This window comes from Gasterosteus aculeatus, chromosome 13 (assembly GCF_964276395.1).
Source record: "Gasterosteus aculeatus chromosome 13, fGasAcu3.hap1.1, whole genome shotgun sequence".
In the NCBI taxonomy this organism is placed as follows: Eukaryota; Metazoa; Chordata; class Actinopteri; order Perciformes; family Gasterosteidae; genus Gasterosteus; species Gasterosteus aculeatus.
In genome coordinates this window covers 927878-946639 of record NC_135701.1, presented here as the reverse complement: position 1 = coordinate 946639, position 18762 = coordinate 927878, and the positions used below count along the sequence as shown (strand labels likewise).

Genomic DNA, 18762 nt, shown 5'->3' with positions numbered 1-18762 from the left:
TTTTTCACGGTTTCCCTCGCAACCTCTTGTTTTGGACTTTACAGAAATTAAAACACTTGTCTTAACCTTTTTGTCAGAAGTGGGATTTGAACCCACGCCTCCAGGGGAGACTGCGACCTTAACGCAGCGCCTTAGACCACTCGGCCATCCTGACTGTAAAATACCTCAAACACTGAAATTATGACAAATACTAGGATAACCTATATTTCATATATCATTGAATTGCACATCCTTTTTTACAAAAGAGCGAGAAATATCAGCTCTGATACCTGCAGCGTCCTCCCTTGTGGCACATACACATTCACGTAACTGGACATTTATTGTTACATGAATGCCTTTTTCACGGTTTCCCTCGCAACCTCTTGTTTTGGACTTTACAGAAATTTAAAGAATTGTCTTAACCTTTTGCCAGAAGTGTGATTTGACCCCACGCCTCCAGGGGAGACTGCGACCTTAACGCAGCGCCTTAGACCACTCGGCCATCCTGACTGTAAAATACCTCAAACATTGAAATCATGACAAATAGCAGGATAACCTACATTTCATTTATCATTGAATTGCACATCCTTTTTTACAAAAGAGCGAGAAATATCAGCACTGATACCTGCAGCGTTCTCCCTTGTGGCACATACACATTCACGTAAGTGGACATTTATTTGTTACATGAATGCCTTTTTCACGGTTTCCCTCGCAACCTCTTGTTTTGGACTTTACAGAAATTTAAAAAATTGTCTTAACCTTCTGTCAGAAGTGGGATTTGAACCCACGCCTCCAGGGGAGACTGCGACCTTAACGCAGCGCCTTAGACCACTCGGCCATCCTGACTGTAAAATACCTCAAACACTGAAATTATGACAAATACTAGGATAACCTATATTTCATCTATTATTGAATTGCACATCCTTTTTTACAAAGGAGCGAGAAATATCAGGTCTGATACCTGCAGCGTTCTCCCTTGTGGCACATACACATTCACGTAAGTGGACATTTATCCTGACTGTAAAATACCTCAAACACTGAAATTATGACAAATACTAGGATAACCTATATTTCATCTATCATTGAATTGCACATCCTTTTTTACAAAGGAGCGAGAAATATCAGCTCTGATACCTGCAGCGTCCTCCCTTGTGGCACTTACACATGTGTAAGGCACATACACATTCACGTAAGTGGACATTTATTCGTTACATGAATGCCTTTTTCACGGTTTCCCTCGCAACCTCTTGTTTTGGACTTTACAGAAATTAAAACACTTGTCTTAACCTTCTGTCAGAAGTGGGATTTGAACCCACGCCTCCAGGGGAGACTGCGGCCTTAACGCAGCGCCTTAGACCACTCGGCCATCCTGACTGTAAAATAGCTAAAACATTGAAAATATGACAAATAGCAGTATAACCTACATTTCATTTATCATTGAATTGCACATCCTTCTTTACAAAAGAGCGAGAAATATCAGCTCTGATACCTGCAGCGTCCTCCCTTGTGGCACTTACACATGTGTAAGGCACATACACATTCACGTAAGTGGACATTTATTTGTTACATGAATGCCTTTTTCACGGTTTCCCTCGCAACCTCTTGTTTTGGACTTTACAGAAATTTAAAAAATTGTCTTAACCTTCTGTCAGAAGTGGGATTTGAACCCACGCCTCCAGGGGAGACTGCGACCTTAACGCAGCGCCTTAGACCACTCGGCCATCCTGACTGTAAAATACCTCAAACACTGAAATTATGACAAATACTAGGATAACCTATATTTCATCTATTATTGAATTGCACATCCTTTTTTACAAAGGAGCGAGAAATATCAGGTCTGATACCTGCAGCGTTCTCCCTTGTGGCACATACACATTCACGTAAGTGGACATTTATCCTGACTGTAAAATACCTCAAACATTGAAATTATGACAAATAGCAGGATAACCTACATTTCATATATCATTGAATTGCACATCCTTTTTTACAAAAGAGCGAGAAATATCAGCTCTGATACCTGCAGCGTCCTCCCTTGTGGCACTTACACATGTGTAAGGCACATACACATTCACGTAAGTGGACATTTATTTGTTACATGAATGCCTTTTTCACGGTTTCCCTCGCAACCTCTTGTTTTGGACTTTACAGAAATTAAAACACTTGTCTTAACCTTCTGTCAGAAGTTGGATTTAAACCCACGCCTCCAGGGGAGACTGCGGCCTTAACGCAGCGCCTTAGACCACTCGGCCATCCTGACTGTAAAATAGCTAAAACATTGAAAATATGACAAATAGCAGGATAACCTACATTTCATTTATCATTGAATTGCACATCCTTTTTTACAAAAGAGCGAGAAATATCAGCTCTGATACCTGCAGCGTCCTCCCTTGTGGCACTTACACATGTGAAAGGCACATACACATTCACGTAAGTGGACATTTATTCGTTACATGAATGCCTTTTTCACGGTTTCCCTCGCAACCTCTTGTTTTGGACTTTACAGAAATTTAAAAAATTGTCTTAACCTTCTGTCAGAAGTGGGATTTGAACCAACGCCTCCAGGGGAGACTGCGACCTTAACGCAGCGCCTTAGACCACTCGGCCATCCTGACTGTAAAATACCTCAAACACTGAAATTATGACAAATACTAGGATAACCTATATTTCATCTATCATTGAATTGCACATCCTTTTTTACAAAGGAGCGAGAAATATCAGCTCTGATACCTGCAGCGTCCTCCCTTGTGGCACTTACACATGTGTAAGGCACATACACATTCACGTAAGTGGACATTTATTCGTTACATGAATGCCTTTTTCACGGTTTCCCTCGCAACCTCTTGTTTTGGACTTTACAGAAATTAAAACACTTGTCTTAACCTTCTGTCAGAAGTGGGATTTGAACCCACGCCTCCAGGGGAGACTGCGGCCTTAACGCAGCGCCTTAGACCACTCGGCCATCCTGACTGTAAAATAGCTAAAACATTGAAAATATGACAAATAGCAGTATAACCTACATTTCATTTATCATTGAATTGCACATCCTTCTTTACAAAAGAGCGAGAAATATCAGCTCTGATACCTGCAGCGTCCTCCCTTGTGGCACTTACACATGTGTAAGGCACATACACATTCACGTAAGTGGACATTTATTTGTTACATGAATGCCTTTTTCACGGTTTCCCTCGCAACCTCTTGTTTTGGACTTTACAGAAATTTAAAAAATTGTCTTAACCTTCTGTCAGAAGTGGGATTTGAACCCACGCCTCCAGGGGAGACTGCGACCTTAACGCAGCGCCTTAGACCACTCGGCCATCCTGACTGTAAAATACCTCAAACACTGAAATTATGACAAATAGCAGGATAACCTACATTTCATATATCATTGAATTGCACATCCTTTTTTACAAAAGAGCGAGAAATATCAGCTCTGATACCTGCAGCGTCCTCCCTTGTGGCACATACACATTCACGTAAGTGGACATTTATTGTTACATAAATGCCTTTTTCACGGTTTCCCTCGCAACCTCTTGTTTAGGACTTTACAGAAATTAAAACACTTGTCTTAACCTTTTTGTCAGAAGTGGGATTTGAACCCACGCCTCCAGGGGAGACTGCGACCTTAACGCAGCGCCTTAGACCACTCGGCCATCCTGACTGTAAAATACCTCAAACACTGAAATTATGACAAATACTAGGATAACCTATATTTCATATATCATTGAATTGCACATCCTTTTTTACAAAGGAGCGAGAAATATCAGCTCTGATACCTGCAGCGTCCTCCCTTGTGGCACTTACACATGTGTAAGGCACATACACATTCACGTAAGTGGACATTTATTCGTTACATGAATGCCTTTTTCACGGTTTCCCTCGCAACCTCTTGTTTTGGACTTTACAGAAATTAAAACACTTGTCTTAACCTTCTGTCAGAAGTGGGATTTGAACCCACGCCTCCAGGGGAGACTGCGGCCTTAACGCAGCGCCTTAGACCACTCGGCCATCCTGACTGTAAAATAGCTAAAACATTGAAAATATGACAAATAGCAGTATAACCTACATTTCATTTATCATTGAATTGCACATCCTTCTTTACAAAAGAGCGAGAAATATCAGCTCTGATACCTGCAGCGTCCTCCCTTGTGGCACTTACACATGTGTAAGGCACATACACATTCACGTAAGTGGACATTTATTTGTTACATGAATGCCTTTTTCACGGTTTCCCTCGCAACCTCTTGTTTTGGACTTTACAGAAATTTAAAAAATTGTCTTAACCTTCTGTCAGAAGTGGGATTTGAACCCACGCCTCCAGGGGAGACTGCGACCTTAACGCAGCGCCTTAGACCACTCGGCCATCCTGACTGTAAAATACCTCAAACACTGAAATTATGACAAATAGCAGGATAACCTACATTTCATATATCATTGAATTGCACATCCTTTTTTACAAAAGAGCGAGAAATATCAGCTCTGATACCTGCAGCGTCCTCCCTTGTGGCACATACACATTCACGTAAGTGGACATTTATTGTTACATGAATGCCTTTTTCACGGTTTCCCTCGCAACCTCTTGTTTAGGACTTTACAGAAATTAAAACACTTGTCTTAACCTTTTTGTCAGAAGTGGGATTTGAACCCACGCCTCCAGGGGAGACTGCGACCTTAACGCAGCGCCTTAGACCACTCGGCCATCCTGACTGTAAAATACCTCAAACACTGAAATTATGACAAATACTAGGATAACCTACATTTCATATATCATTGAATTGCACATCCTTTTTTACAAAAGAGCGAGAAATATCAGGTCTGATACCTGCAGCGTCCTCCCTTGTGGCACATACACATTCACGTAACTGGACATTTATTTGTTACATGAATGCCTTTTTCACGGTTTCCCTCGCAACCTCTTGTTTTGGACTTTACAGAAATTTAAAAAATTGTCTTAACCTTCTGTCAGAAGTGGGATTTGAACCCACGCCTCCAGGGGAGACTGCGACCTTAACGCAGCGCCTTAGACCACTCGGCCATCCTAACTGTAAAATACCTCAAACACTGAAATTATGACAAATACTAGGATAACCTATATTTCATCTATCATTGAATTACACATCCTTTTTTACAAAGGAGCGAGAAATATCAGGTCTGATACCTGCAGCGTTCTCCCTTGTGGCACATACACATTCACGTAAGTGGACATTTATTTGTTACATAAATGCCTTTTTCACGGTTTCCCTCGCAACCTCTTGTTTTGGACTTTACAGAAATTAAAACACTTGTCTTAACCTTTTTGTCAGAAGTGGGATTTGAACCCACGCCTCCAGGGGAGACTGCGACCTTAACGCAGCACCTTAGACCACTCGGCCATCCTGACTGTAAAATACCTCAAACACTGAAATTATGACAAATACTAGGATAACCTACATTTCATATATCATTGAATTGCACATCCTTTTTTACAAAAGAGCGAGAAATATCAGCTCTGATACCTGCAGCGTCCTCCCTTGTGGCACTTACACATGTGTAAGGCACATACACATTCACGTAAGTGGACATTTATTTGTTACATGAATGCCTTTTTCACGGTTTCCCTCGCAACCTCTTGTTTTGGACTTTACAGAAATTTAAAAAATTGTCTTAACCTTCTGTCAGAAGTGGGATTTGAACCCACGCCTCCAGGGGAGACTGCGACCTTAACGCAGCGCCTTAGACCACTCGGCCATCCTGACTGTAAAATACCTCAAACACTGAAATTATGACAAATACTAGGATAACCTATATTTCATCTATCATTGAATTGCACATCCTTTTTTACAAAAGAGCGAGAAATATCAGGTCTGATACCTGCAGCGTTCTCCCTTGTGGCACATACACATTCACGTAAGTGGACATTTATTTGTTACATGAATGCCTTTTTCACGGTTTCCCTCGCAACCTCTTGTTTTGGACTTTACAGAAATTAAAACACTTGTCTTAACCTTTTTGTCAGAAGTGGGATTTGAACCCACGCCTCCAGGGGAGACTTCGACCTTAACGCAGCGCCTTAGACCACTCGGCCATCCTGACTGTAAAATACCTCAAACACTGAAATTATGACAAATACTAGGATAACCTACATTTCATATATCATTGAATTGCACATCCTTTTTTACAAAAGAGCGAGAAATATCAGCTCTGATACCTGCAGCGTCCTCCCTTGTGGAACATACACATTCACGTAAGTGGACATTTATTTGTTACATGAATGCCTTTTTCACGGTTTCCCTCGCAACCTCTTGTTTTGGACTTTACAGAAATTTAAAAAATTGTCTTAACCTTCTGTCAGAAGTGGGATTTGAACCCACGCCTCCAGGGGAGACTGCGACCTTAACGCAGCGCCTTAGACCACTCGGCCATCCTGACTGTAAAATACCTCAAACACTGAAATTATGACAAATACTAGGATAACCTATATTTCATCTATTATTGAATTGCACATCCTTTTTTACAAAGGAGCGAGAAATATCAGGTCTGATACCTGCAGCGTCCTCCCTTGTGGCACTTACACATGTGTAAGGCACATACACATTCACGTAAGTGGACATTTATTCGTTACATGAATGCCTTTTTCACGGTTTCCCTCGCAACCTCTTGTTTTGGACTTTACAGAAATTAAAACACTTGTCTTAACCTTCTGTCAGAAGTGGGATTTGAACCCACGCCTCCAGGGGAGACTGCGGCCTTAACGCAGCGCCTTAGACCACTCGGCCATCCTGACTGTAAAATAGCTAAAACATTGAAAATATGACAAATAGCAGTATAACCTACATTTCATTTATCATTGAATTGCACATCCTTCTTTACAAAAGAGCGAGAAATATCAGCTCTGATACCTGCAGCGTCCTCCCTTGTGGCACTTACACATGTGTAAGGCACATACACATTCACGTAAGTGGACATTTATTTGTTACATGAATGCCTTTTTCACGGTTTCCCTCGCAACCTCTTGTTTTGGACTTTACAGAAATTTAAAAAATTGTCTTAACCTTCTGTCAGAAGTGGGATTTGAACCCACGCCTCCAGGGGAGACTGCGACCTTAACGCAGCGCCTTAGACCACTCGGCCATCCTGACTGTAAAATACCTCAAACACTGAAATTATGACAAATACTAGGATAACCTATATTTCATCTATTATTGAATTGCACATCCTTTTTTACAAAGGAGCGAGAAATATCAGGTCTGATACCTGCAGCGTTCTCCCTTGTGGCACATACACATTCACGTAAGTGGACATTTATCCTGACTGTAAAATACCTCAAACATTGAAATTATGACAAATAGCTGGATAACCTACATTTCATATATCATTGAATTGCACATCCTTTTTTACAAAAGAGCGAGAAATATCAGCTCTGATACCTGCAGCGTCCTCCCTTGTGGCACTTACACATGTGTAAGGCACATACACATTCACGTAAGTGGACATTTATTTGTTACATGAATGCCTTTTTCACGGTTTCCCTCGCAACCTCTTGTTTTGGACTTTACAGAAATTAAAACACTTGTCTTAACCTTCTGTCAGAAGTTGGATTTAAACCCACGCCTCCAGGGGAGACTGCGGCCTTAACGCAGCGCCTTAGACCACTCGGCCATCCTGACTGTAAAATAGCTAAAACATTGAAAATATGACAAATAGCAGGATAACCTACATTTCATTTATCATTGAATTGCACATCCTTTTTTACAAAAGAGCGAGAAATATCAGCTCTGATACCTGCAGCGTCCTCCCTTGTGGCACTTACACATGTGAAAGGCACATACACATTCACGTAAGTGGACATTTATTCGTTACATGAATGCCTTTTTCACGGTTTCCCTCGCAACCTCTTGTTTTGGACTTTACAGAAATTTAAAAAATTGTCTTAACCTTCTGTCAGAAGTGGGATTTGAACCAACGCCTCCAGGGGAGACTGCGACCTTAACGCAGCGCCTTAGACCACTCGGCCATCCTGACTGTAAAATACCTCAAACACTGAAATTATGACAAATACTAGGATAACCTATATTTCATCTATCATTGAATTGCACATCCTTTTTTACAAAGGAGCGAGAAATATCAGCTCTGATACCTGCAGCGTCCTCCCTTGTGGCACTTACACATGTGTAAGGCACATACACATTCACGTAAGTGGACATTTATTCGTTACATGAATGCCTTTTTCACGGTTTCCCTCGCAACCTCTTGTTTTGGACTTTACAGAAATTAAAACACTTGTCTTAACCTTCTGTCAGAAGTGGGATTTGAACCCACGCCTCCAGGGGAGACTGCGGCCTTAACGCAGCGCCTTAGACCACTCGGCCATCCTGACTGTAAAATAGCTAAAACATTGAAAATATGACAAATAGCAGGATAACCTACATTTCATTTATCATTGAATTGCACATCCTTTTTTACAAAAGAGCGAGAAATATCAGCTCTGATACCTGCAGCGTCCTCCCTTGTGGCACTTACACATGTGAAAGGCACATACACATTCACGTAAGTGGACATTTATTCGTTACATGAATGCCTTTTTCACGGTTTCCCTCGCAACCTCTTGTTTTGGACTTTACAGAAATTTAAAAAATTGTCTTAACCTTCTGTCAGAAGTGGGATTTGAACCAACGCCTCCAGGGGAGACTGCGACCTTAACGCAGCGCCTTAGACCACTCGGCCATCCTGACTGTAAAATACCTCAAACACTGAAATTATGACAAATACTAGGATAACCTATATTTCATCTATCATTGAATTGCACATCCTTTTTTACAAAGGAGCGAGAAATATCAGCTCTGATACCTGCAGCGTCCTCCCTTGTGGCACTTACACATGTGTAAGGCACATACACATTCACGTAAGTGGACATTTATTCGTTACATGAATGCCTTTTTCACGGTTTCCCACGCAACCTCTTGTTTTGGACTTTACAGAAATTAAAACACTTGTCTTAACCTTCTGTCAGAAGTGGGATTTGAACCCACGCCTCCAGGGGAGACTGCGGCCTTAACGCAGCGCCTTAGACCACTCGGCCATCCTGACTGTAAAATAGCTAAAACATTGAAAATATGACAAATAGCAGTATAACCTACATTTCATTTATCATTGAATTGCACATCCTTCTTTACAAAAGAGCGAGAAATATCAGCTCTGATACCTGCAGCGTCCTCCCTTGTGGCACTTACACATGTGTAAGGCACATACACATTCACGTAAGTGGACATTTATTTGTTACATGAATGCCTTTTTCACGGTTTCCCTCGCAACCTCTTGTTTTGGACTTTACAGAAATTTAAAAAATTGTCTTAACCTTCTGTCAGAAGTGGGATTTGAACCCACGCCTCCAGGGGAGACTGCGACCTTAACGCAGCGCCTTAGACCACTCGGCCATCCTGACTGTAAAATACCTCAAACACTGAAATTATGACAAATAGCAGGATAACCTACATTTCATATATCATTGAATTGCACATCCTTTTTTACAAAAGAGCGAGAAATATCAGCTCTGATACCTGCAGCGTCCTCCCTTGTGGCACATACACATTCACGTAAGTGGACATTTATTGTTACATAAATGCCTTTTTCACGGTTTCCCTCGCAACCTCTTGTTTAGGACTTTACAGAAATTAAAACACTTGTCTTAACCTTTTTGTCAGAAGTGGGATTTGAACCCACGCCTCCAGGGGAGACTGCGACCTTAACGCAGCGCCTTAGACCACTCGGCCATCCTGACTGTAAAATACCTCAAACACTGAAATTATGACAAATACTAGGATAACCTACATTTCATATATCATTGAATTGCACATCCTTTTTTACAAAAGAGCGAGAAATATCAGCTCTGATACCTGCAGCGTCCTCCCTTGTGGCACATACACATTCACGTAAGTGGACATTTATTTGTTACATGAATGCCTTTTTCACGGTTTCCCTCGCAACCTCTTGTTTTGGACTTTACAGAAATTTAAAAAATTGTCTTAACCTTCTGTCAGAAGTGGGATTTGAACCCACGCCTCCAGGGGAGACTGCGACCTTAACGCAGCGCCTTAGACCACTCGGCCATCCTGACTGTAAAATACCTCAAACACTGAAATTATGACAAATACTAGGATAACCTATATTTCATATATCATTGAATTGCACATCCTTTTTTACAAAAGAGCGAGAAATATCAGCTCTGATACCTGCAGCGTCCTCCTTTGTGGCACATACACATTCACGTAACTGGACATTTATTTGTTACATGAATGCCTTTTTCACGGTTTCCCTCACAACCTCTTGTTTTGGACTTTACAGAAATTAAAACACTTGTCTTAACCTTTTTGTCAGAAGTGGGATTTGAACCCACGCCTCCAGGGGAGACTGCGACCTTAACGCAGCGCCTTAGACCACTCGGCCATCCTGACTGTAAAATACCTCAAACACTGAAATGATGACAAATACTAGGATAACCTACATTTCATATATCATTGAATTGCACATCCTTTTTTACAAAAGAGCGAGAAATATCATGTCTGATACCTGCAGCGTCCTCCCTTGAGGCACTTCGGATTCACTTGTTACATGAATGCCTTCTTCACGGTTTCCCTCACAACCTCATGTTTTGGACTTTACGGAAATTGAAACACTTCTTATAACCTTTTGTCAGAAGTGGGATTTGAACCCACGCCTCCAGGGGAGACTGCGACCTTAGCGCAGCGCCTTAGACCACTCGGCCATCCTGACTGTAAAATACCTCAAACACTGAAATTATGACAAATACTAGGATAACCTGTATTTCATCTATCATTGAATTGCACATCCTTTTTTACAAAGGAGCGAGAAATATCAGGTCTGATACCTGCAGCGTCCTCCCTTGTGGCACATACACATTCACGTAACTGGACATTTATTTGTTACATGAATGCCTTTTTCACGGTTTCCCTCGCAACCTCTTGTTTTGGACTTTACAGAAATTAAAACACTTGTCTTAACCTTTTTGTCAGAAGTGGGATTTGAACCCACGCCTCCAGGGGAGACTGCGACCTTAACGCAGCGCCTTAGACCACTCGGCCATCCTGACTGTAAAATACCTCAAACACTGAAATTATGACAAATACTAGGATAACCTATATTTCATATATCATTGAATTGCACATCCTTTTTTACAAAAGAGCGAGAAATATCAGCTCTGATACCTGCAGCGTCCTCCCTTGTGGCACTTACACATGTGTAAGGCACATACACATTCACGTAAGTGGACATTTATTTGTTACATGAATGCCTTTTTCACGGTTTCCCTCGCAACCTCTTGTTTTGGACTTTACAGAAATTTAAAAAATTGTCTTAACCTTCTGTCAGAAGTGGGATTTGAACCCACGCCTCCAGGGGAGACTGCGACCTTAACGCAGCGCCTTAGACCACTCGGCCATCCTGACTGTAAAATACCTCAAACACTGAAATTATGACAAATACTAGGATAACCTATATTTCATCTATCATTGAATTGCACATCCTTTTTTACAAAAGAGCGAGAAATATCAGGTCTGATACCTGCAGCGTTCTCCCTTGTGGCACATACACATTCACGTAAGTGGACATTTATTTGTTACATGAATGCCTTTTTCACGGTTTCCCTCGCAACCTCTTGTTTTGGACTTTACAGAAATTAAAACACTTGTCTTAACCTTTTTGTCAGAAGTGGGATTTGAACCCACGCCTCCAGGGGAGACTGCGACCTTAACGCAGCGCCTTAGACCACTCGGCCATCCTGACTGTAAAATACCTCAAACACTGAAATTATGACAAATACTAGGATAACCTACATTTCATATATCATTGAATTGCACATCCTTTTTTACAAAGGAGCGAGAAATATCAGGTCTGATACCTGCAGCGTTCTCCCTTGTGGCACATACACATTCACGTAAGTGGACATTTATCCTGACTGTAAAATACCTCAAACATTGAAATTATGACAAATAGCAGGATAACCTACATTTCATATATCATTGAATTGCACATCCTTTTTTACAAAAGAGCGAGAAATATCAGCTCTGATACCTGCAGCGTCCTCCCTTGTGGCACTTACACATGTGTAAGGCACATACACATTCACGTAAGTGGACATTTATTTGTTACATGAATGCCTTTTTCACGGTTTCCCTCGCAACCTCTTGTTTTGGACTTTACAGAAATTAAAACACTTGTCTTAACCTTCTGTCAGAAGTTGGATTTAAACCCACGCCTCCAGGGGAGACTGCGGCCTTAACGCAGCGCCTTAGACCACTCGGCCATCCTGACTGTAAAATAGCTAAAACATTGAAAATATGACAAATAGCAGGATAACCTACATTTCATTTATCATTGAATTGCACATCCTTTTTTACAAAAGAGCGAGAAATATCAGCTCTGATACCTGCAGCGTCCTCCCTTGTGGCACTTACACATGTGAAAGGCACATACACATTCACGTAAGTGGACATTTATTCGTTACATGAATGCCTTTTTCACGGTTTCCCTCGCAACCTCTTGTTTTGGACTTTACAGAAATTTAAAAAATTGTCTTAACCTTCTGTCAGAAGTGTGATTTGACCCCACGCCTCCAGGGGAGACTGCGACCTTAACGCAGCGCCTTAGACCACTCGGCCATCCTGACTGTAAAATACCTCAAACACTGAAATTATGACAAATACTAGGATAACCTACATTTCATCTATCATTGAATTGCACATCCTTTTTTACAAAGGAGCGAGAAATATCAGCTCTGATACCTGCAGCGTCCTCCCTTGTGGCACTTACACATGTGTAAGGCACATACACATTCACGTAAGTGGACATTTATTCGTTACATGAATGCCTTTTTCACGGTTTCCCACGCAACCTCTTGTTTTGGACTTTACAGAAATTAAAACACTTGTCTTAACCTTCTGTCAGAAGTGGGATTTGAACCCACGCCTCCAGGGGAGACTGCGGCCTTAACGCAGCGCCTTAGACCACTCGGCCATCCTGACTGTAAAATAGCTAAAACATTGAAAATATGACAAATAGCAGTATAACCTACATTTCATTTATCATTGAATTGCACATCCTTCTTTACAAAAGAGCGAGAAATATCAGCTCTGATACCTGCAGCGTCCTCCCTTGTGGCACTTACACATGTGTAAGGCACATACACATTCACGTAAGTGGACATTTATTTGTTACATGAATGCCTTTTTCACGGTTTCCCTCGCAACCTCTTGTTTTGGACTTTACAGAAATTTAAAAAATTGTCTTAACCTTCTGTCAGAAGTGGGATTTGAACCCACGCCTCCAGGGGAGACTGCGACCTTAACGCAGCGCCTTAGACCACTCGGCCATCCTGACTGTAAAATACCTCAAACACTGAAATTATGACAAATAGCAGGATAACCTACATTTCATATATCATTGAATTGCACATCCTTTTTTACAAAAGAGCGAGAAATATCAGCTCTGATACCTGCAGCGTCCTCCCTTGTGGCACATACACATTCACGTAAGTGGACATTTATTGTTACATAAATGCCTTTTTCACGGTTTCCCTCGCAACCTCTTGTTTAGGACTTTACAGAAATTAAAACACTTGTCTTAACCTTTTTGTCAGAAGTGGGATTTGAACCCACGCCTCCAGGGGAGACTGCGACCTTAACGCAGCGCCTTAGACCACTCGGCCATCCTGACTGTAAAATACCTCAAACACTGAAATTATGACAAATACTAGGATAACCTACATTTCATATATCATTGAATTGCACATCCTTTTTTACAAAAGAGCGAGAAATATCAGCTCTGATACCTGCAGCGTCCTCCCTTGTGGCACATACACATTCACGTAAGTGGACATTTATTTGTTACATGAATGCCTTTTTCACGGTTTCCCTCGCAACCTCTTGTTTTGGACTTTACAGAAATTTAAAAAATTGTCTTAACCTTCTGTCAGAAGTGGGATTTGAACCCACGCCTCCAGGGGAGACTGCGACCTTAACGCAGCGCCTTAGACCACTCGGCCATCCTGACTGTAAAATACCTCAAACACTGAAATTATGACAAATACTAGGATAACCTATATTTCATATATCATTGAATTGCACATCCTTTTTTACAAAAGAGCGAGAAATATCAGCTCTGATACCTGCAGCGTCCTCCTTTGTGGCACATACACATTCACGTAACTGGACATTTATTTGTTACATGAATGCCTTTTTCACGGTTTCCCTCACAACCTCTTGTTTTGGACTTTACAGAAATTAAAACACTTGTCTTAACCTTTTTGTCAGAAGTGGGATTTGAACCCACGCCTCCAGGGGAGACTGCGACCTTAACGCAGCGCCTTAGACCACTCGGCCATCCTGACTGTAAAATACCTCAAACACTGAAATGATGACAAATACTAGGATAACCTACATTTCATATATCATTGAATTGCACATCCTTTTTTACAAAAGAGCGAGAAATATCATGTCTGATACCTGCAGCGTCCTCCCTTGAGGCACTTCGGATTCACTTGTTACATGAATGCCTTCTTCACGGTTTCCCTCACAACCTCATGTTTTGGACTTTACGGAAATTGAAACACTTCTTATAACCTTTTGTCAGAAGTGGGATTTGAACCCACGCCTCCAGGGGAGACTGCGACCTTAGCGCAGCGCCTTAGACCACTCGGCCATCCTGACTGTAAAATACCTCAAACACTGAAATTATGACAAATACTAGGATAACCTGTATTTCATCTATCATTGAATTGCACATCCTTTTTTACAAAGGAGCGAGAAATATCAGGTCTGATACCTGCAGCGTCCTCCCTTGTGGCACATACACATTCACGTAACTGGACATTTATTTGTTACATGAATGCCTTTTTCACGGTTTCCCTCGCAACCTCTTGTTTTGGACTTTACAGAAATTAAAACACTTGTCTTAACCTTTTTGTCAGAAGTGGGATTTGAACCCACGCCTCCAGGGGAGACTGCGACCTTAACGCAGCGCCTTAGACCACTCGGCCATCCTGACTGTAAAATACCTCAAACACTGAAATTATGACAAATACTAGGATAACCTATATTTCATATATCATTGAATTGCACATCCTTTTTTACAAAAGAGCGAGAAATATCAGCTCTGATACCTGCAGCGTCCTCCCTTGTGGCACTTACACATGTGTAAGGCACATACACATTCACGTAAGTGGACATTTATTTGTTACATGAATGCCTTTTTCACGGTTTCCCTCGCAACCTCTTGTTTTGGACTTTACAGAAATTTAAAAAATTGTCTTAACCTTCTGTCAGAAGTGGGATTTGAACCCACGCCTCCAGGGGAGACTGCGACCTTAACGCAGCGCCTTAGACCACTCGGCCATCCTGACTGTAAAATACCTCAAACACTGAAATTATGACAAATACTAGGATAACCTATATTTCATCTATCATTGAATTACACATCCTTTTTTACAAAGGAGCGAGAAATATCAGGTCTGATACCTGCAGCGTTCTCCCTTGTGGCACATACACATTCACGTAAGTGGACATTTATTTGTTACATGAATGCCTTTTTCACGGTTTCCCTCGCAACCTCTTGTTTTGGACTTTACAGAAATTTAAAAAATTGTCTTAACCTTCTGTCAGAAGTGGGATTTGAACCCACGCCTCCAGGGGAGACTGCGACCTTAACGCAGCGCCTTAGACCACTCGGCCATCCTGACTGTAAAATACCTCAAACACTGAAATTATGACAAATACTAGGATAACCTATATTTCATCTATCATTGAATTGCACATCCTTTTTTACAAAAGAGCGAGAAATATCAGGTCTGATACCTGCAGCGTTCTCCCTTGTGGCACATACACATTCACGTAAGTGGACATTTATTTGTTACATGAATGCCTTTTTCACGGTTTCCCTCGCAACCTCTTGTTTTGGACTTTACAGAAATTAAAACACTTGTCTTAACCTTTTTGTCAGAAGTGGGATTTGAACCCACGCCTCCAGGGGAGACTGCGACCTTAACGCAGCGCCTTAGACCACTCGGCCATCCTGACTGTAAAATACCTCAAACACTGAAATTATGACAAATACTAGGATAACCTACATTTCATATATCATTGAATTGCACATCCTTTTTTACAAAGGAGCGAGAAATATCAGGTCTGATACCTGCAGCGTTCTCCCTTGTGGCACATACACATTCACGTAAGTGGACATTTATCCTGACTGTAAAATACCTCAAACATTGAAATTATGACAAATAGCAGGATAACCTACATTTCATATATCATTGAATTGCACATCCTTTTTTACAAAAGAGCGAGAAATATCAGCTCTGATACCTGCAGCGTCCTCCCTTGTGGCACTTACACATGTGTAAGGCACATACACATTCACGTAAGTGGACATTTATTTGTTACATGAATGCCTTTTTCACGGTTTCCCTCGCAACCTCTTGTTTTGGACTTTACAGAAATTAAAACACTTGTCTTAACCTTCTGTCAGAAGTTGGATTTAAACCCACGCCTCCAGGGGAGACTGCGGCCTTAACGCAGCGCCTTAGACCACTCGGCCATCCTGACTGTAAAATAGCTAAAACATTGAAAATATGACAAATAGCAGGATAACCTACATTTCATTTATCATTGAATTGCACATCCTTTTTTACAAAAGAGCGAGAAATATCAGCTCTGATACCTGCAGCGTCCTCCCTTGTGGCACTTACACATGTGAAAGGCACATACACATTCACGTAAGTGGACATTTATTCGTTACATGAATGCCTTTTTCACGGTTTCCCTCGCAACCTCTTGTTTTGGACTTTACAGAAATTTAAAAAATTGTCTTAACCTTCTGTCAGAAGTGTGATTTGACCCCACGCCTCCAGGGGAGACTGCGACCTTAACGCAGCGCCTTAGACCACTCGGCCATCCTGACTGTAAAATACCTCAAACACTGAAATTATGACAAATACTAGGATAACCTACATTTCATATATCATTGAATTGCACATCCTTTTTTACAAAAGAGCGAGAAATATCAGCTCTGATACCTGCAGCGTCCTCCTTTGTGGCACATACACATTCACGTAACTGGACATTTATTTGTTACATGAATGCCTTTTTCACGGTTTCCCTCACAACCTCTTGTTTTGGACTTTACAGAAATTAAAACACTTGTCTTAACCTTTTTGTCAGAAGTGGGATTTGAACCCACGCCTCCAGGGGAGACTGCGACCTTAACGCAGCGCCTTAGACCACTCGGCCATCCTGACTGTAAAATACCTCAAACACTGAAATGATGACAAATACTAGGATAACCTACATTTCATATATCATTGAATTGCACATCCTTTTTTACAAAAGAGCGAGAAATATCATGTCTGATACCTGCAGCGTCCTCCCTTGAGGCACTTCGGATTCACTTGTTACATGAATGCCTTCTTCACGGTTTCCCTCACAACCTCATGTTTTGGACTTTACGGAAATTGAAACACTTCTTATAACCTTTTGTCAGAAGTGGGATTTGAACCCACGCCTCCAGGGGAAACTGCGACCTTAGCGCAGCGCCTTAGACCACTCGGCCATCCTGACTGTAAAATACCTCAAACACTGAAATTATGACAAATACTAGGATAACCTGTATTTCATCTATCATTAAATTGCACATCCTTTTTTACAAAGGAGCGAGAAATATCAGGTCTGATACCTGCAGCGTCCTCCCTTGTGGCACATACACATTCACGTAACTGGACATTTATTTGTTACATGAATGCCTTTTTCACGGTTTCCCTCGCAACCTCTTGTTTTGGACTTTACAGAAATTAAAACACTTGTCTTAACCTTTTTGTCAGAAGTGGGATTTGAACCCACGCCTCCAGGGGAGACTGCGACCTTAACGCAGCGCCTTAGACCACTCGGCCATCCTGACTGTAAAATACCTCAAACACTGAAATTATGACAAATACTAGGATAACCTACATTTCATATATCATTGAATTGCACATCCTTTTTTACAAAAGAGCGAGAAATATCAGCTCTGATACCTGCAGCGTCCTCCCTTGTGGCACTTACACATGTGTAAGGCACATACACATTCACGTAAGTGGACATTTATTTGTTACATGAATGCCTTTTTCACGGTTTCCCTCGCAACCTCTTGTTTTGGACTTTACAGAAATTAAAACACTTGTCTTAACCTTCTGTCAGAAGTTGGATTTAAACCCACGCCTCCAGGGGAGACTGCGGCCTTAACGCAGCGCCTTAGACCACTCGGCCATCCTGACTGTAAAATAGCTAAAACATTGAAAATATGACAAATAGCAGGATAACCTACATTTCATTTATCATTGAATTGCACATCCTTTTTTACAAAAGAGCGAGAAATATCAGCTCTGATACCTGCAGCGTCCTCCCTTGTGGCACTTACACATGTGAAAGGCACATACACATTCACGTAAGTGGACATTTATTCGTTACATGAATGCCTTTTTCACGGTTTCCCTCGCAACCTCTTGTTTTGGACTTTACAGAAATTTAAAAAATTGTCTTAACCTTCTGTCAGAAGTGTGATTTGACCCCACGCCTCCAGGGGAGACTGCGACCTTAACGCAGCGCCTTAGACCACTCGGCCATCCTGACTGTAAAATACCTCAAACACTGAAATTATGACAAATACTAGGATAACCTACATTTCATATATCATTGAATTGCACATCCTTTTTTACAAAAGAGCGAGAAATATCAGCTCTGATACCTGCAGCGTCCTCCTTTGTGG

At 41.4% G+C, this 18762-nt stretch overlaps 40 non-coding genes across 40 annotated transcripts; all 40 read right to left on the bottom strand.

The window, feature by feature from the left end:
• Positions 1-71: 71 nt before the first annotated feature.
• trnal-aag (transfer RNA leucine (anticodon AAG)) lies at positions 72-154 on the bottom strand. The gene has a single exon. It is a non-coding gene; the product is annotated as a tRNA-Leu (tRNA).
• Positions 155-742: 588 nt separating this feature from the next.
• Positions 743-825, bottom strand: trnal-aag (transfer RNA leucine (anticodon AAG)). Its single transcript has one exon. It is a non-coding gene; the product is annotated as a tRNA-Leu (tRNA).
• A 445-nt stretch (positions 826-1270) lies between these two features.
• trnal-aag (transfer RNA leucine (anticodon AAG)) lies at positions 1271-1353 on the bottom strand. Its single transcript has one exon. It is a non-coding gene; the product is annotated as a tRNA-Leu (tRNA).
• Positions 1354-1625: 272 nt separating this feature from the next.
• trnal-aag (transfer RNA leucine (anticodon AAG)) lies at positions 1626-1708 on the bottom strand. The gene has a single exon. It is a non-coding gene; the product is annotated as a tRNA-Leu (tRNA).
• A 1155-nt stretch (positions 1709-2863) lies between these two features.
• trnal-aag (transfer RNA leucine (anticodon AAG)) lies at positions 2864-2946 on the bottom strand. The gene has a single exon. It is a non-coding gene; the product is annotated as a tRNA-Leu (tRNA).
• Positions 2947-3218: 272 nt separating this feature from the next.
• trnal-aag (transfer RNA leucine (anticodon AAG)) lies at positions 3219-3301 on the bottom strand. Its single transcript has one exon. It is a non-coding gene; the product is annotated as a tRNA-Leu (tRNA).
• A 253-nt stretch (positions 3302-3554) lies between these two features.
• trnal-aag (transfer RNA leucine (anticodon AAG)) lies at positions 3555-3637 on the bottom strand. Its single transcript has one exon. It is a non-coding gene; the product is annotated as a tRNA-Leu (tRNA).
• Positions 3638-3909: 272 nt separating this feature from the next.
• On the bottom strand, positions 3910-3992 carry trnal-aag (transfer RNA leucine (anticodon AAG)). The gene has a single exon. It is a non-coding gene; the product is annotated as a tRNA-Leu (tRNA).
• Positions 3993-4264: 272 nt separating this feature from the next.
• Positions 4265-4347, bottom strand: trnal-aag (transfer RNA leucine (anticodon AAG)). The gene has a single exon. It is a non-coding gene; the product is annotated as a tRNA-Leu (tRNA).
• Positions 4348-4600: 253 nt separating this feature from the next.
• Positions 4601-4683, bottom strand: trnal-aag (transfer RNA leucine (anticodon AAG)). Its single transcript has one exon. It is a non-coding gene; the product is annotated as a tRNA-Leu (tRNA).
• Positions 4684-4936: 253 nt separating this feature from the next.
• trnal-aag (transfer RNA leucine (anticodon AAG)) lies at positions 4937-5019 on the bottom strand. The gene has a single exon. It is a non-coding gene; the product is annotated as a tRNA-Leu (tRNA).
• Positions 5020-5273: 254 nt separating this feature from the next.
• Positions 5274-5356, bottom strand: trnal-aag (transfer RNA leucine (anticodon AAG)). The gene has a single exon. It is a non-coding gene; the product is annotated as a tRNA-Leu (tRNA).
• A 272-nt stretch (positions 5357-5628) lies between these two features.
• On the bottom strand, positions 5629-5711 carry trnal-aag (transfer RNA leucine (anticodon AAG)). Its single transcript has one exon. It is a non-coding gene; the product is annotated as a tRNA-Leu (tRNA).
• Positions 5712-5965: 254 nt separating this feature from the next.
• Positions 5966-6048, bottom strand: trnal-aag (transfer RNA leucine (anticodon AAG)). Its single transcript has one exon. It is a non-coding gene; the product is annotated as a tRNA-Leu (tRNA).
• Positions 6049-6301: 253 nt separating this feature from the next.
• Positions 6302-6384, bottom strand: trnal-aag (transfer RNA leucine (anticodon AAG)). Its single transcript has one exon. It is a non-coding gene; the product is annotated as a tRNA-Leu (tRNA).
• A 272-nt stretch (positions 6385-6656) lies between these two features.
• Positions 6657-6739, bottom strand: trnal-aag (transfer RNA leucine (anticodon AAG)). Its single transcript has one exon. It is a non-coding gene; the product is annotated as a tRNA-Leu (tRNA).
• Positions 6740-7011: 272 nt separating this feature from the next.
• Positions 7012-7094, bottom strand: trnal-aag (transfer RNA leucine (anticodon AAG)). The gene has a single exon. It is a non-coding gene; the product is annotated as a tRNA-Leu (tRNA).
• A 1155-nt stretch (positions 7095-8249) lies between these two features.
• trnal-aag (transfer RNA leucine (anticodon AAG)) lies at positions 8250-8332 on the bottom strand. Its single transcript has one exon. It is a non-coding gene; the product is annotated as a tRNA-Leu (tRNA).
• Positions 8333-8959: 627 nt separating this feature from the next.
• trnal-aag (transfer RNA leucine (anticodon AAG)) lies at positions 8960-9042 on the bottom strand. Its single transcript has one exon. It is a non-coding gene; the product is annotated as a tRNA-Leu (tRNA).
• Positions 9043-9314: 272 nt separating this feature from the next.
• Positions 9315-9397, bottom strand: trnal-aag (transfer RNA leucine (anticodon AAG)). The gene has a single exon. It is a non-coding gene; the product is annotated as a tRNA-Leu (tRNA).
• Positions 9398-9650: 253 nt separating this feature from the next.
• Positions 9651-9733, bottom strand: trnal-aag (transfer RNA leucine (anticodon AAG)). The gene has a single exon. It is a non-coding gene; the product is annotated as a tRNA-Leu (tRNA).
• Positions 9734-9986: 253 nt separating this feature from the next.
• On the bottom strand, positions 9987-10069 carry trnal-aag (transfer RNA leucine (anticodon AAG)). The gene has a single exon. It is a non-coding gene; the product is annotated as a tRNA-Leu (tRNA).
• A 254-nt stretch (positions 10070-10323) lies between these two features.
• On the bottom strand, positions 10324-10406 carry trnal-aag (transfer RNA leucine (anticodon AAG)). Its single transcript has one exon. It is a non-coding gene; the product is annotated as a tRNA-Leu (tRNA).
• Positions 10407-10642: 236 nt separating this feature from the next.
• On the bottom strand, positions 10643-10725 carry trnal-aag (transfer RNA leucine (anticodon AAG)). Its single transcript has one exon. It is a non-coding gene; the product is annotated as a tRNA-Leu (tRNA).
• A 254-nt stretch (positions 10726-10979) lies between these two features.
• Positions 10980-11062, bottom strand: trnal-aag (transfer RNA leucine (anticodon AAG)). Its single transcript has one exon. It is a non-coding gene; the product is annotated as a tRNA-Leu (tRNA).
• Positions 11063-11334: 272 nt separating this feature from the next.
• Positions 11335-11417, bottom strand: trnal-aag (transfer RNA leucine (anticodon AAG)). Its single transcript has one exon. It is a non-coding gene; the product is annotated as a tRNA-Leu (tRNA).
• Positions 11418-11671: 254 nt separating this feature from the next.
• Positions 11672-11754, bottom strand: trnal-aag (transfer RNA leucine (anticodon AAG)). Its single transcript has one exon. It is a non-coding gene; the product is annotated as a tRNA-Leu (tRNA).
• A 1155-nt stretch (positions 11755-12909) lies between these two features.
• Positions 12910-12992, bottom strand: trnal-aag (transfer RNA leucine (anticodon AAG)). Its single transcript has one exon. It is a non-coding gene; the product is annotated as a tRNA-Leu (tRNA).
• A 272-nt stretch (positions 12993-13264) lies between these two features.
• trnal-aag (transfer RNA leucine (anticodon AAG)) lies at positions 13265-13347 on the bottom strand. Its single transcript has one exon. It is a non-coding gene; the product is annotated as a tRNA-Leu (tRNA).
• Positions 13348-13600: 253 nt separating this feature from the next.
• Positions 13601-13683, bottom strand: trnal-aag (transfer RNA leucine (anticodon AAG)). The gene has a single exon. It is a non-coding gene; the product is annotated as a tRNA-Leu (tRNA).
• Positions 13684-13936: 253 nt separating this feature from the next.
• On the bottom strand, positions 13937-14019 carry trnal-aag (transfer RNA leucine (anticodon AAG)). The gene has a single exon. It is a non-coding gene; the product is annotated as a tRNA-Leu (tRNA).
• Positions 14020-14273: 254 nt separating this feature from the next.
• Positions 14274-14356, bottom strand: trnal-aag (transfer RNA leucine (anticodon AAG)). The gene has a single exon. It is a non-coding gene; the product is annotated as a tRNA-Leu (tRNA).
• A 236-nt stretch (positions 14357-14592) lies between these two features.
• On the bottom strand, positions 14593-14675 carry trnal-aag (transfer RNA leucine (anticodon AAG)). Its single transcript has one exon. It is a non-coding gene; the product is annotated as a tRNA-Leu (tRNA).
• A 254-nt stretch (positions 14676-14929) lies between these two features.
• trnal-aag (transfer RNA leucine (anticodon AAG)) lies at positions 14930-15012 on the bottom strand. The gene has a single exon. It is a non-coding gene; the product is annotated as a tRNA-Leu (tRNA).
• Positions 15013-15284: 272 nt separating this feature from the next.
• On the bottom strand, positions 15285-15367 carry trnal-aag (transfer RNA leucine (anticodon AAG)). Its single transcript has one exon. It is a non-coding gene; the product is annotated as a tRNA-Leu (tRNA).
• A 253-nt stretch (positions 15368-15620) lies between these two features.
• On the bottom strand, positions 15621-15703 carry trnal-aag (transfer RNA leucine (anticodon AAG)). Its single transcript has one exon. It is a non-coding gene; the product is annotated as a tRNA-Leu (tRNA).
• A 254-nt stretch (positions 15704-15957) lies between these two features.
• On the bottom strand, positions 15958-16040 carry trnal-aag (transfer RNA leucine (anticodon AAG)). Its single transcript has one exon. It is a non-coding gene; the product is annotated as a tRNA-Leu (tRNA).
• A 1137-nt stretch (positions 16041-17177) lies between these two features.
• Positions 17178-17260, bottom strand: trnal-aag (transfer RNA leucine (anticodon AAG)). Its single transcript has one exon. It is a non-coding gene; the product is annotated as a tRNA-Leu (tRNA).
• A 236-nt stretch (positions 17261-17496) lies between these two features.
• Positions 17497-17579, bottom strand: trnal-aag (transfer RNA leucine (anticodon AAG)). The gene has a single exon. It is a non-coding gene; the product is annotated as a tRNA-Leu (tRNA).
• A 254-nt stretch (positions 17580-17833) lies between these two features.
• Positions 17834-17916, bottom strand: trnal-aag (transfer RNA leucine (anticodon AAG)). The gene has a single exon. It is a non-coding gene; the product is annotated as a tRNA-Leu (tRNA).
• Between the last annotated feature and the right edge of the window lie 846 nt (positions 17917-18762).